At 38.9% G+C, this 13,010-nt stretch overlaps 1 long non-coding RNA gene across 1 annotated transcript in view; it reads left to right on the plus strand.

Moving 5' to 3' along the window:
- The window catches only part of LOC122564794 (uncharacterized), a 131,220-nt gene extending 118,515 nt beyond the window's left edge, over window positions 1-12,705 (plus strand). Inside the window, exon 4 of the long non-coding RNA XR_015760734.1 lies at window positions 10,412-12,705. This is a non-coding gene — a long non-coding RNA (uncharacterized LOC122564794). The remainder of the gene's footprint in view (window positions 1-10,411) is intronic.
- The last annotated feature ends 305 nt before the right edge of the window (window positions 12,706-13,010 follow it).

The raw sequence follows: 13,010 nt of genomic DNA on the forward strand, positions 1-13,010 counted from the left end.
ATTGAAAGAAAAACTGCATGACCGACAAGAACTAGCCTACATTTTTAACTTGTTTTGAGATGGAGAAGGTGTTCAATGTCATTGAAACATGATGTTAGACCTGAATTTTCAGGAACACAAGAACTGGAGAAGGTTACTTTGCCCTGGAGTGTGGACAACTATTCAAATTAGAACGCTCACACTGAAACTTTCATCTTTCATTTCAATTGTTAGGTCAATCTGCTGAACAATTTGAATATTTTTCACCTTTGAAGTCTGGAACATCAAACTTGAAAGCAGTGGGAACAGACCTACATTATGAGAGTTTATATGATATCCATATATCTATCCCTATTTTAACAAAGGCAGCAAAATAACCTGACTTAAACTTCTTAAAATAGAGGGGTAAAGAAAATCGCAAGTGCAACCACCATGATACAAAGTAATATCCCATCATCTTCTTCCAACTGATTTAATTAATTGACCCTGATAATAATTTCTAATCCCATGTGAAGCACTACAGAAAGACTGAAATGCTTATATTTGGCATAACATGATAGGTACCTTTTTTTTCATTCATTTATGGGATATGGGCATTGATGGTTGGCCAGCATTTAATGCCCATCCCAAGCTGCCATTGGGAAGGTGGGCACCTGCTGTGGGTTGACCCACAATGCCATAACGTTGAGATTCAGCCAGCAATAATAAGCTGTATATGAAATCCATAAATGAAATTTGTTTGAATTAACTGCAACATGGTTTTATAGATATTTTCTAATCAATCTAGTCAGAGATGTCATTATACAACTCTGGAACAAATGCGACTTGAATTTGGGCCTCTTGGCCAAGAGGTAAGGACACTATAATTAGACCACAAAAGCCCTTAAAATTTGCACTTCTTTAATATTTCTATATTATACATATTTTAATACTACCTTTTAACATACCTGTATGTCTTCATGTGTTACTGGTGGGGCAAGATAAGATTTCGCAGTTCTTGTGGAAATCAGGAACTATAAATCTTCTGGCAGTGTTGCCTCTGTGGTATAGAATGGGCAAGAACTCTTCATCTCTTGATACTGCCACATTTCTTTGAGAATCCAAAATAAAGTTTGAGACAACCAGCGAGATGTATTAATGCACAGTTTTGAATTGATAATTAGAAAAAACATTTAAATAACTCAAACCAATGAAAAAATATTCCTGGACATCAAAGCGCATTTTACAGAAAGTTTCATTATGTTCATGAATTACTCATGAGAAGTTTCACTTTTGATATTGCATTTTAATGTTTGTGTTTTTTTTCAGTTTTTGAAACATATTGCAATATAATACTTAACATTTACTGATTAAGTCAGCAACCTTAGAAAGCACAGCAATTCAGTCAAGTAAACTATAACAAGGCCATCTATATATGGGGACAATTAGTGGGGACTGGGAGACATCGTGACTTTCCTGTCCTTAATCATGGTGTCCCACCAGGACTTATGTAATGAACAGCATGATGGTGGTGAATTTGTAATCTCACTGTTTTATTGGGTTTTCATTGTCCCACCCTTGGCAGTCATATCTTCAGCTACCTAATTCTAAGCTCTGGAATTCCTTCACTAAATTTTTCTGTCTTTTGACCTTACTGTTCTCTTTTAAGAAATTCCTTACAACTTAACGCTTTTGGCCAAGTTGCTAATCATCTAATCCAATAAGCCCTTTGTGGTACAAGGTAAGTTGTTCCTATGGTGTGCCTTGAAATATTTTATCATAGTAAAGTCACTATAAAAATGCAAATACCATTGTGAAGCAGATGAGCTTAGTACCTCTGACAGAAGAGAGCTTTTCTTTTAAATGAGGCTGCGTAGTCTATATAAAAGAGGCTCTGCTCATTACAGTGGGTCTGTCCATGTAGAGATTCTGGTGGGGCCATGTCTGTGTAAGAGAAGCACTACACTCATGGAGAGTTCACAGGAATAAGAGCAGTTGGATTATGGATGATTGCAAGCTGACCTTTCTAAACCTCAGACTGAGCAATCACTATTCCATTCAGATTTCTGTTGGAAGCTGATTGTGCTGTATTAAAACCTGCAAGCTGAATGAGGCATGATGGTTGGATCTGCTACTATGCTGATGCAATGGGCACCACTTCCATTTGGAAAAGATGGAGTACATGCTCTGTGCAATTCCCTGTGCTACCTTGGTCCTGGATCCCTCCATGCTCCTCCATGCTACAGACAAAAGACCCAGCAGGAGTGGTGGCATAATGTATACAGTTGGGAGGTAGATGCCATAAGGGCTTCTCAGCATTGACTCTGAGACCCCTGAATTCTCATCGCACCAGGTCAAACATGGGCAAGGGAATCTCCTGCTGGTTACCACAAACTGCTCTCTCCCACCTTGGCTGATGAATCCATACTCCTCTATGTCCAACACCATTCGGAGAAAACAATGGGCATAGGAGTTCAATGTGCATCACCAAGCATAGCTTGACAACACCATTTCTGATTAAGTTGATTGAATCCATAATAAGGGAACCAGCAAGAGGGAAAAACACATTTTATCTTGGTCTCACCAATCTTTCTGCCATAGATGCACCAATCCATGATTGTATGACTAAGAGTGACCATTGCACAGTTCTTGTGGAGACAAAGTCCCATCTTTGCATTGAAAAGAGCATCCATTGAGTTGCTGGCACCATCATCATGTTAGAGTGGCACAGTGACTCAGCGATTACTGCTGCCTCATAGCACCAGGTTTGATTCTATCCTTGGGCTACTGTCTATGCGGAGTTTGCACATTCTCCTTATATGGGCTTGGCTTTCCTCCGGGTGCTCTGGTTTCCTCCCACAGTCCAAAGAGGTGTAAGTTAGGTGGATTGGCCATACTAAATTGCCCTGTAGTATTCAGGGATTTGTAGGTTAGGTGTGTTAGCCAAGGGAAATATCGGGTAAGGGGATGGGATGCTCTTTGGAGGGTTAGTGTGGAAAAATTTAGAGTGGTTAGTTGGGTCGGATAGCCTGTTCCACACCATAGGGATTCTATGAAAATGGCTAAAATTTCAAACAGACCTAGTAACTAAATCCTGAGTATCCATGAAATGTTTTAGGACACCAGCAGCAGTGGAATTGTACTAATACACCATCTGTAATCCCATATTTCCCAGTTTACCATTTCCATCAAGACTGGGTATAAACGCTAGAAGAATGAATAGTGGAGAAGGGTGTCGAGAGTGTGGTGCTGGAAAAGCAAAGCAGGTCAGGCAGCATCCGAAGAACAGGAGAATTGACGTTTCGGGTATAAGCCCTTTATCACAAATTCAGCTTATATCTGAAACATTGATTCTCCTGCTCCTCGGAACTGCCTGACCTGCTGTGCTTTTCCAGCATGACACCCTCCACTCTGATCTCCAGCATCTGCAGTCCCCACTTTCTCCTAGTGGAGGAGAGAATGCCCAGAAAAGTACCAAGCAAGCCCAAATGTTAGGTATCAATCTAGTGAAGTTATAAAACAGGACTACTTGTGTGCCAAACAGGGGAAGCAGTTAATTGTAGACAGAACTAAACAATTTCACAATTAATGGATCAAATCTAATTTTTGCCACATCCAGTCAAGAATGGTGGTGAACAACTAAACGATTTACTGGAGAAGGAAGCTCCACAAATAGCCCCATCCTCAATGATAGAAAAGTCCAGCATTTCAATGCAAAATAACAATTTTCAGCCAGGAGTTCCAACTGGATGATCCATCTCAGTCTCCTCCAGAGGTCCCCAACATCACAGATGCCAGCCTTCAACCGATTCAATTCACTCCATATAAAATAAAGTAATTGCTCGAATTACTGGACACAGTAAGGGCTATGGGCAACATTCTGGAAGTAGAATGAAGGCATGTACTTCAAATTGTGCCACAACCCTAGTCAAGCTGTTCCAGTACAGCTATAACACAGGACAAAGGAGACCAACGATTGGCACTACATTCATGAACATCCAGTGATGTTCAGTAACAGCAATGTGCATCATCTACAAGAGGCACTGCTGAAATGCACCAAGACTCCCAGCTTATAAATCAGTTTCTAAACCTCTGACTACTATCACCTAGAAGGAGAAGGAAAGTGGATACATGGAAATCTGAAGTTTCCCTCCAAGCCACTCACCATCCAGAGCTAGAAATATATTGGTACTTCTTCAGTATCATTAGGTCAAAACCCTGGAATTCCCTTCCTAATAGCAATGTGGGTCTACTTGCTTCAAACTGTTTGGTGTATTTCAGGAACGAAGTTCACCACCATCTTCTCAAAGGCAACTGTGAATGAGCTATACATCCTAGTCAACGATACCCATAAGCCATGAATGAAAGATAAGTGATCTTGTGTAAAGCCAGCAGAGCTCTTCTGTATGTTGGGTGATTAACTGCCCCAGATTTTAATGAGACTTTCCTGGACTTGAGACAGCTGACAGGTGGGGATGGAGGTTGTCAGCAAAGAAAGAGCTGCATATTTTCATGAACTGCATAATATAAATCAGAAGAGATTGTGGGATTTGGGAAGTGCAATGTTCAAATTAGGAATAGATATGTGGAAAGTTTAATTTTGATTGAATTCAAACCCTTCCTTGGTCACAACCTTATTGATGGACGTTCAAGAAATCATAGAATTTCTTAAGTGTGGAAGCAGGCCATTAGACCCATCGAACCCAAACCAAAGAGCATCCCACCCAGACCCACCCCTCTACCCTATTCCTGTTTTTCTTATGGCTAATCCACCTAGCCTGATCATCCCTGGACACTATGGAGCAATTTAGCCTTGCCAATCTATCTAACCTGCAGATCTTTGGACTGTGGAAAGAAACCAGAGGAAACATGGGGAGAATGTGGAAACTCCACACAGTTGCCTGCAGCTGGAATTGAACCAGTCCCCTGGTGGGGTGATGCAGCAGAGCTAACCACTGAGCCATCATGTCGCCCCAACATCATCTTCACCATGAGGGCTAGGACATGCTAGTGCAGCGATCACATTCTGGTTAGTTTCTGCTGTCTCTGCTTGTCTGTCACTTTCTGTCACAAAAGTGTTGCAGCTGTGCAGGGTGTCTGTTGGATAATGCAGCTGTCATGGTTGAACAGCTGGTCGTGTTTGAAACCCATGGGATGTGTACACCAGGCTTGCAACACTGCTACATAAACGTGCTGGATTGAATAGTGTCCAAGAGTGGTGGTGAATTTGACAGAATTTGCTGCTTAAAGATGCTGACCTTGATCTTGGTCATTCATCTGATAAATATTTTGCAGTGACATTTCTGGTGGTAGGATCTTGACTTCTGGCATTGACCTTCAGGGCCACTTTCACTGTTTTCTGAGTTTCTGTCTGAAAGGCTTTCTGGCAACTTGCAGGTGGTAAACATATTTCCTCTTTCTCAGTTCTTCCAAAAGACTCAGTCCAGTGTTCAAAACCATTGGCGTTCACTCTCCCCTTTGTTGTACTTTCAGTCCTGTTTCCCAGTTCAGATTCACTTCCAGCATGACTCCTAAAACACTTACTTTTTAAGAAATGCAAAATTATTATAAGTGGTGCTTGCCATTCATAATATTGGCCACTTGTTGCAATGTTCAGCTTACCCAGTAGCCTCCTTGACTAGACATTGAAATTAAAACAGTAAGCAGTACAAAGTTGGTGTCAGCAAATCATGCATCATAATCCTTGTGCTTCTTGTGGGGTGGTCAATCCCATTTAACTCAACATGACCCCCCTCACTAGAGATCTATTGATGCTTCTGTCCTTTTTTCCATTTCATCCATTGCATCAAATTTCCACTTGCATTCCAGTGAAAGTTATTCACACACTTCCTATGACAGGATAACACAAGTACTTTGATGACTGTAAATATATACAGTATAGGAGCATAGAAAGAGCAGATTTTTTTTTTTGTTTGTGATTTATTGTAAACTACAAACAGAAAATGCTGGTAATACACAGATAAGTGAAAAAATTAAGTGAACGTTAAGAGGTGCAATGCTGAAACAGACCAGCCATACATTTGGCATTTAAATTTACTTCAGATTTTCAGGCTTAAAATTTTCCATAAATTAAGATTTGATTGAGATTTAGAATTAATGATTTGATGCATGTAGTTGGAAACCTAGCTTGAGATGACTTCAGAATAGTCCCTGACTTGTTGCATTTCAGACAGTGGTAGGTGTGAGTGCAGCTCCAGTTTCTTGAAGGAGACAATTGTGCAGACTGTCATTTTTTTTCAAATCAACCACATGGTTTCCAAGCACAGAAGAGGCAAGTACAGGAGATTTCCTTTAAATTTCTTGTAAGTGTATGTGTTCACTTCCTCTCTGCTGAAATGAGCGCTTCTTGTAAGCAATGCATCTGTGTCCTGTTTAGCTCACTTTTTACCTTGAGATGTAGCATTGGGTTACTGATGACGAGAAGTCAGCTTCAGTAATTCATCACATCTACTGGTAAAAGCCGCAAGAAAATGTTTAAAGGTGTACTCAAGGCACAGTGGCATCCACTTCTTGTCATCATGAATGTTGCAGTGAGTGAAATTGACCTATTCAACAAAAATAACACTTTCAGTAACATTTTCCAATACAAATTTCAATGTCTCAATGCTGTTCCAATCAAAGTGAATAAAGTATGGTGAATCCAGAGTGGTAGACAATCTCGCTAACCATTTATAGCAGTTTCTGTTTTAATGTCGCGTTCTCGGATTTGTGTGCGGTATAAAAACTTATTCTGTTATTCACGAGTTTCACATAAATGTAAACAAGATTGAGGGGGCATATCAAAATCTAAAAATTAAGAAAAATACATAAAGGACACACACAGTAGTAGTTATGCTGTAATGCTGAATTAAATGGATCAGCAGAGGAACAATGATCTCTACTGAGGCTGGGAAGTGTCGAGATGATCTAGTTCACAGGTTAGGCAGGAGAGAGTTATAATTCCCAAAACAGAATGCTGCTAATGTTAGAAATCTGAAATAAAAACCAGAAACTCCTGGAAACATGTCAGCATCCGTAGAGAGGAGAACAGAGTTAACATTTCAGATTCATGACCTTTCATCAGTTACTATTCTGGAATCCTTGGTAGCCAATGTTAAGTTGTCATTGTTGGGAATTTAAATATTGTGATTAGTCATGATGACCCCTTAGCAGAATAGGACTGGCAAAGGATTCCAATGAGAAAACTGTTTATTACAGAGTTTTCAACCCACATTGCTTCTGCACTGCCTTCCAGCCAGATTCACATTTTTAAATTATTACACCACACTTCCTTAGACCTGAATCTTAGATGGGACAGAAAAAACAACAATAGCAAGCCTTTATGCCCTTTACTTGGTGATATTAGCAAAGAGAAGCGTGGAGAATAAAACAGGCAAGAAAGGATTGGGTGGTATGCTCTTTTTATGACCTCTGTCAAAGTCAAGGTTTACTCCTAAACATTTGCTTTTTGTCTTTCAATAGTAAATGTATTGAATTATGTGACACAATGAAAGACACACTCATACACATTTCCAATCTCTCCCACCATCAAGAAACTTCTAAAATTCTCAGTTTTCTCACACTCATGCTCTGAAAGACCATTGAACTGAAACAATGGGCAGAATCTTATAGGGCTCCGAGTAATGTAGACTCTGGTGAGATTTGTGACAGAATCCGATTAGAAGTCCACCAAGGTCTATCTTAGCACTGGAAGCATCTTGTTCTATCTTATATGCTTTGGACAAGTGACGTGGTGATTTGTTTGCAAGGCAGTGGTAAGTTGTCAATCAATGGGCATTACAGCATGTTAAATGCCTTATTAATGCAAGTGAGCAATGCAGAGGGTTTGCAGAGTTAGTGGTGTCAGAGAAGGGGGTGAACGCGGGAGAGATGTTGCAAGCAATAGTGAGACTGGTGAACATTGGTATTGATACAAGGTGGGTACAGTGGCAGACATACTGTGAGTGTGAGGTAGCAGAGAGAAGATGGTGTCACTTAGGCTGGTGGAACTCCTCCCTACACTACTAGATATTCTCCCAAATGGCTGAGAGTGCTTTGGTGACAACCTCAAAACAGACTGGCATGATTGCGTATGATGGCCTTTACTGCTGGTTATGGGGGAACCTCCAGGACTCTGCCCACAAAGAGGGACACCATTCTCTCACTATCTACTAGGCCTGGGGCAAATGTCAGGATCTGTGTGGGGTAGCTCCAGACTGATTGGGTTTTTCTGGCTGCACAGCAGGTATTTAGAAATAACACAGGTGCAATGGATGCCAGTATTTCAGCAGATACCTGCTGAGTGGCGAGTTGTCTTGGGAGAGAGAGCAGTGAAATAGGGCTAGGATTGAATCTGAGGCTTTGCCATAGGGCAGGGTTAGTAGTTAATGAGGTGAGTTTGGTAAGATATGTGAGGCCCAGTGAGAATCCTTCCAAAACCCCAAAGCAACTTGCACTTAGCCAAAGAAAATAGGATTCAGCCTTCGACTCTGTTTCTTTTCACACATGTACTGCTGAGTCTTTCTAGCAGACTTGTTATTTATATCTAATATTCTCATTGCTTTGAACATATTTTCACTCAGTAATTTGCTTTATCAGAAGTTCCTAATATCAGAACTTTTTTGTACATCCAGAAGAGAGGGACAGACCTGTAAACTGTTTTATGTACGACACATTGAGACTCCAGTACAAGCAGTACATTATTTTCCCATATTACATTCTTTTACTGATTTATCCCTGTCTGATTGTAAATACCTGACTTTTAATCACAGTTTTGCTACAAAATGAAATTTGAGAAATATATAAGGATTCCAATGACCTGAAATCTCCTTTATGTTTGTGCCTAAATGCATAAAGTCTTAACAGATCATTGGACTGCTCTCTCATTCGAGAGAAATGACTGGTGCTGATTTAATATCATGCGTTGGGAGAGGTTGAGAAGGAAAGTCCTTCATGGTATCTCAACCAGTGCAGTAATTGAACCCATGCTGTTGGCAAACCAGCCATCCAACCAACTGAGCTAAACTAAATCCCCTAGACACACATGATGCATCTGAAAAGGTCAGGAAATTTGGTCATAAGTGCGTTCCAAGTGTACTGACAATTTGTGACAGGTCTCTGTGGTCTTTACCATCTGAAACCTTTCATCTAATTGAATCTCTGCTACAAAACTGACCACATCACCACGGACTCTGAAATATGAGCATCATGAAAATGCTGTTTATTAAGAGGGTCTTTCAACAAAATGCCCAGATTTTGAGCCACATCAGAATAAAACAAATTTTTAATTACAATTTACTGAACATTCTTTCTAGAATTTCCCTCATTGAGACTTGCATTTGAGTTTCTTTAATTGCATTTCTCTTGGTACCCATTGTGTTAAAAAATGGCTCAAGGAGGAAACTCTTTAGGCCTATGTTTATTTGTTTTAATCTGGTGCCATCATTTTAGTATTGGCAAATTACCATACTATCAGAAGTCTTGAAAGTATCAAATACAAATGTAACTTCTTTAGATGGTATTAGATTAGATTTCCTACAGTGTGGAAACAGGCCCTTCAGCCCAACAAGTCCACACTGACCCTCCAAAGAGTAACTCACCCAGACCCATTCCCTCTGACTAATGCACCTAACTATGGGCAATTTAGCAAGGCAAGTATTGTTCTTCCTTTATTTGCATGTTCATGTACAGTGAACAGGCTTTATATCAATTGTGACTCTCCCAGGCTGAATAGTGCATAACCAGAGTAGGAGGCTAAATTGAGGAGGCCAAAGAGCTTTCCACAATTTAAAAGAAGCCTACGCTCTAATCCCGAGCCTATGGAGTTTATACCATGATTGTCCATTATTCACACCAACCATTCTTTTGCATCTCTGATCAGGTTAACTCTGCACTTTTAGTGTGCATCTGCATCCATCTGTCTGACCTGGACTTGACCCCAGCTACTAGAGGTGAAAGAAGTACACAGTCATGAGGCTACAAGGTTCCAATACACATCATACTTTACAAATTAACCAAGATTCCACCCCTGAATTTACATGTGAAAGTTGCCTTGCATGTAAAAATGCTTGTGGGTGTGGCAGACATTACCTGTTATAAATGTCACGGTTGTGTTGACCTTTAGAATGTTCACACCTTGCGGGGTGAGTGACTATGTGCAATGTCATGGGAAACCATGTCAAAAATATTCCACTACTTGCTAACGATTTCCATTTCAAGTGAATTTGTTGGGATACATGATGCATACCTTTATGCCATTGCAATATAAAAAACTTCCAGTGTTTTCTTCTGTAACCTGTAGAAAATACAATTTTCAGTCCATCTCTGAGTAAAATGAATTTTTCAATGTAAGTTTTGGAGTCATAATCACACTTGCAACAATGAAATCTCATCATATTTTAATTTCCTCATTACGAAGGGAAAGTTGACACATTAACAAATTGTTATTTTTCAGGACTGAAGAGCGTAACACGAGACAGTTCCAAGCTGGAATGGATCAGCGGTGACAGCATTAACAGCTCACATAATATTACAGAAAAAGGAAATTATTTTGTTTATGTGCAGGTAACATTCAAAGGCCAGTGCCTCAATGAGGACTTATTGTTGAAAACAACTTTGTGCAAGAAAGAAGTGAAAATACTTGATAAAGAACTGCTGGTAACCAGTGTATCAGTTTGTGAAAATGCGACTCACGGAAAGTGGACCAGAACTCTCTCCCAAGCAGCTATCTTCTACTTTGAGAAAGGAGATAATATACACATCAACACCACAACAATGGAATATGTTGATTTTTATCACAACTATAATAATATCTTTGGCATTTATAGATTGTAACACTAGGGAACACAAATGAAAATTTGATTCTATTCTCGGTTTCTATGTTATTTATAGTTGTACAGTTTCTCTTATGCTATTTATCGCTCTTTGAATGATTCAATAACCTTTCAGTTATCTATCTTGCTGTCTACCTCCCTATTTATCTATTTATGTATCAATGAAGTTTTTTTTGACTTTTCCAATAATTTCATTTTTTTTTGTTCCATTGTTTGATGATAATTCCACAAGCTAAGCAAAGTATTAATGTATGCAGATGAGCAGGAAACAATAATTCACAGATGTGCAATAGATTTTCCTGTTATGCACACCACCTACTGATACTGAATGGAGCACTGTACTTATTTGTAAATTGAACAGAATTAATCTCAGAGAAAACAACTCTTCCTATTTAATAAGATTAACTTTTTTTAAAAAAAACTATTCTAGAACTCTGAATTTTCTTGTAGTTTCTCCGTAATTTCCAAAACAATTGAATTGTGCAAAATATTAAATGTGGCAAGCTTTTGTAACTCTGCATTCTTTCATCTGTTTGAGAATTCAATATTGACATAATTTATTTGCCTTGCATGCCTGATCAAAGATTATTTATTTTCTGCATTGGATCCAAGTTTGCCTGAAATCAACTGCAGAATTATTTCTCAATAAGCCACCTGAAACAATGTTCATGAAATACCTTTTTTCGAACATCAAACTATGCTTTCAACTGTCAAGTGAACTAACAAATCCAACATGGAATGAAATTTTCACACTTCAATTTAAAGAGTAGGTTGATTCCTGTCCTTCAGAAATCAGGTTTAGCTGGGGCAGTTATCATCTTTATGAATGATCTTACTCTTCAGACTGCCAAAGGTGCAGTGTGGCCTCCAACACAGTCACTGTTTCAAATCATGCTACTGTCCTTCAGGAATTAGTTACTAACATGACAGAAATACAGGATTTAAAACCAGACCTGAAAGTCACAATGTATTTCCAAATTTAAATGCTGAAATTTTGCAATTAAACTGCTTGATCTTTGTTTGCATGATTTATGATATCGCCAGAGATAGTTGCTTGGATTATGGTCTTGTGAGAATGTGTTGTTTAATAATGTAATGCACAATTCATGGTTGGGGAAGCACAATGTCAATCTAATAGGTTTAATCAAAAAAACCTTACATTTTGGTAGCACTCTTCACATACAGACAATCATAAAAGTGTTTCACAGAGCACAGGCGAACGAGTCATCAACGAACGTGATGAAAGCACAAAACCATAAAACTTGGGCATGATTAAAAAAGTTGTCATGAATGGTTTCAATCAGGATAGAAAGTAACAAGAGAGGGAATTTTAGAGTTTCAGGGCATAGCGCTCAGGAAAGTGGGATGGAGGAAGTGAGGAACAATAATTAAATATAATGTTGGAAGTATGTGTGTTCCTTGCAGAGCTGAATAACTGGAGGAGATAGTTTAAGGAGATAGTTGAAGGAGATAGTTTAAGGAGGGTGGTGGTTTGTAAATGGGAAAGAGCAGTACATTATGCAAACCTTGATGGCAATTTTCCTGACATCGGCTCTGCAATATCCAGTTTCTGCTTTTGAACAACTAAGATTTGAAGTTGAAGTCATTTCAGAACTCACCTCATTTAAGCCAATCAACAAAACCAAAACAAAAATGATTGGGAATACTCAGCAGGTCAGATGGCATCTGTGGAGGGAGAAAGAGAGTCAGAAATTCAGATTGAAAGTCTCATTGTCTAGGTATTGAATGTATAGACAGCCATGGACTGGATGGACTTTGAGTTCTTTTGACTTATTCAAATACAGTATTTGATTCACTATTTTGTTAATGCAATTGTTTTTCATTTTGAGACTATTTATGCTGTAAGAGTAAAATCTGTTTTACTTTTAAAGTTTGTGCAATGATTCAAATTCAATTGTTTTGTTTTTAAATATAATATTATTGCAAGATTTTGTCAATTTTTTTATTCTTTGTTACTGTTATTAGTTATTTTGTTGTAAAGTCAAACTGACCAGAACCTAACCCACTGGTGAGAGGGCAGGTATTTATTGTTCTTTAAGCTTCATTACAGTTCTGTTCTCAGTAATTCAGCATTGGCATTTTCTTGTGCAATGTAAAAATTCAGTACTTCCAAGAATGTTGTTCACAATTAAGTACATAATTGTGAATAGAGTCATAGAGTCATAGAAATGACAGCACGGAAACAGACCCTTCGGTCCA

The sequence above is a fragment of the Chiloscyllium plagiosum genome, unplaced genomic scaffold (genome assembly GCF_037043375.1).
Source record: "Chiloscyllium plagiosum isolate Xiang-an unplaced genomic scaffold, Cpla_swu_hap1 HiC_scaffold_21, whole genome shotgun sequence".
NCBI classification, from domain to species: domain Eukaryota; kingdom Metazoa; phylum Chordata; class Chondrichthyes; order Orectolobiformes; family Hemiscylliidae; genus Chiloscyllium; species Chiloscyllium plagiosum.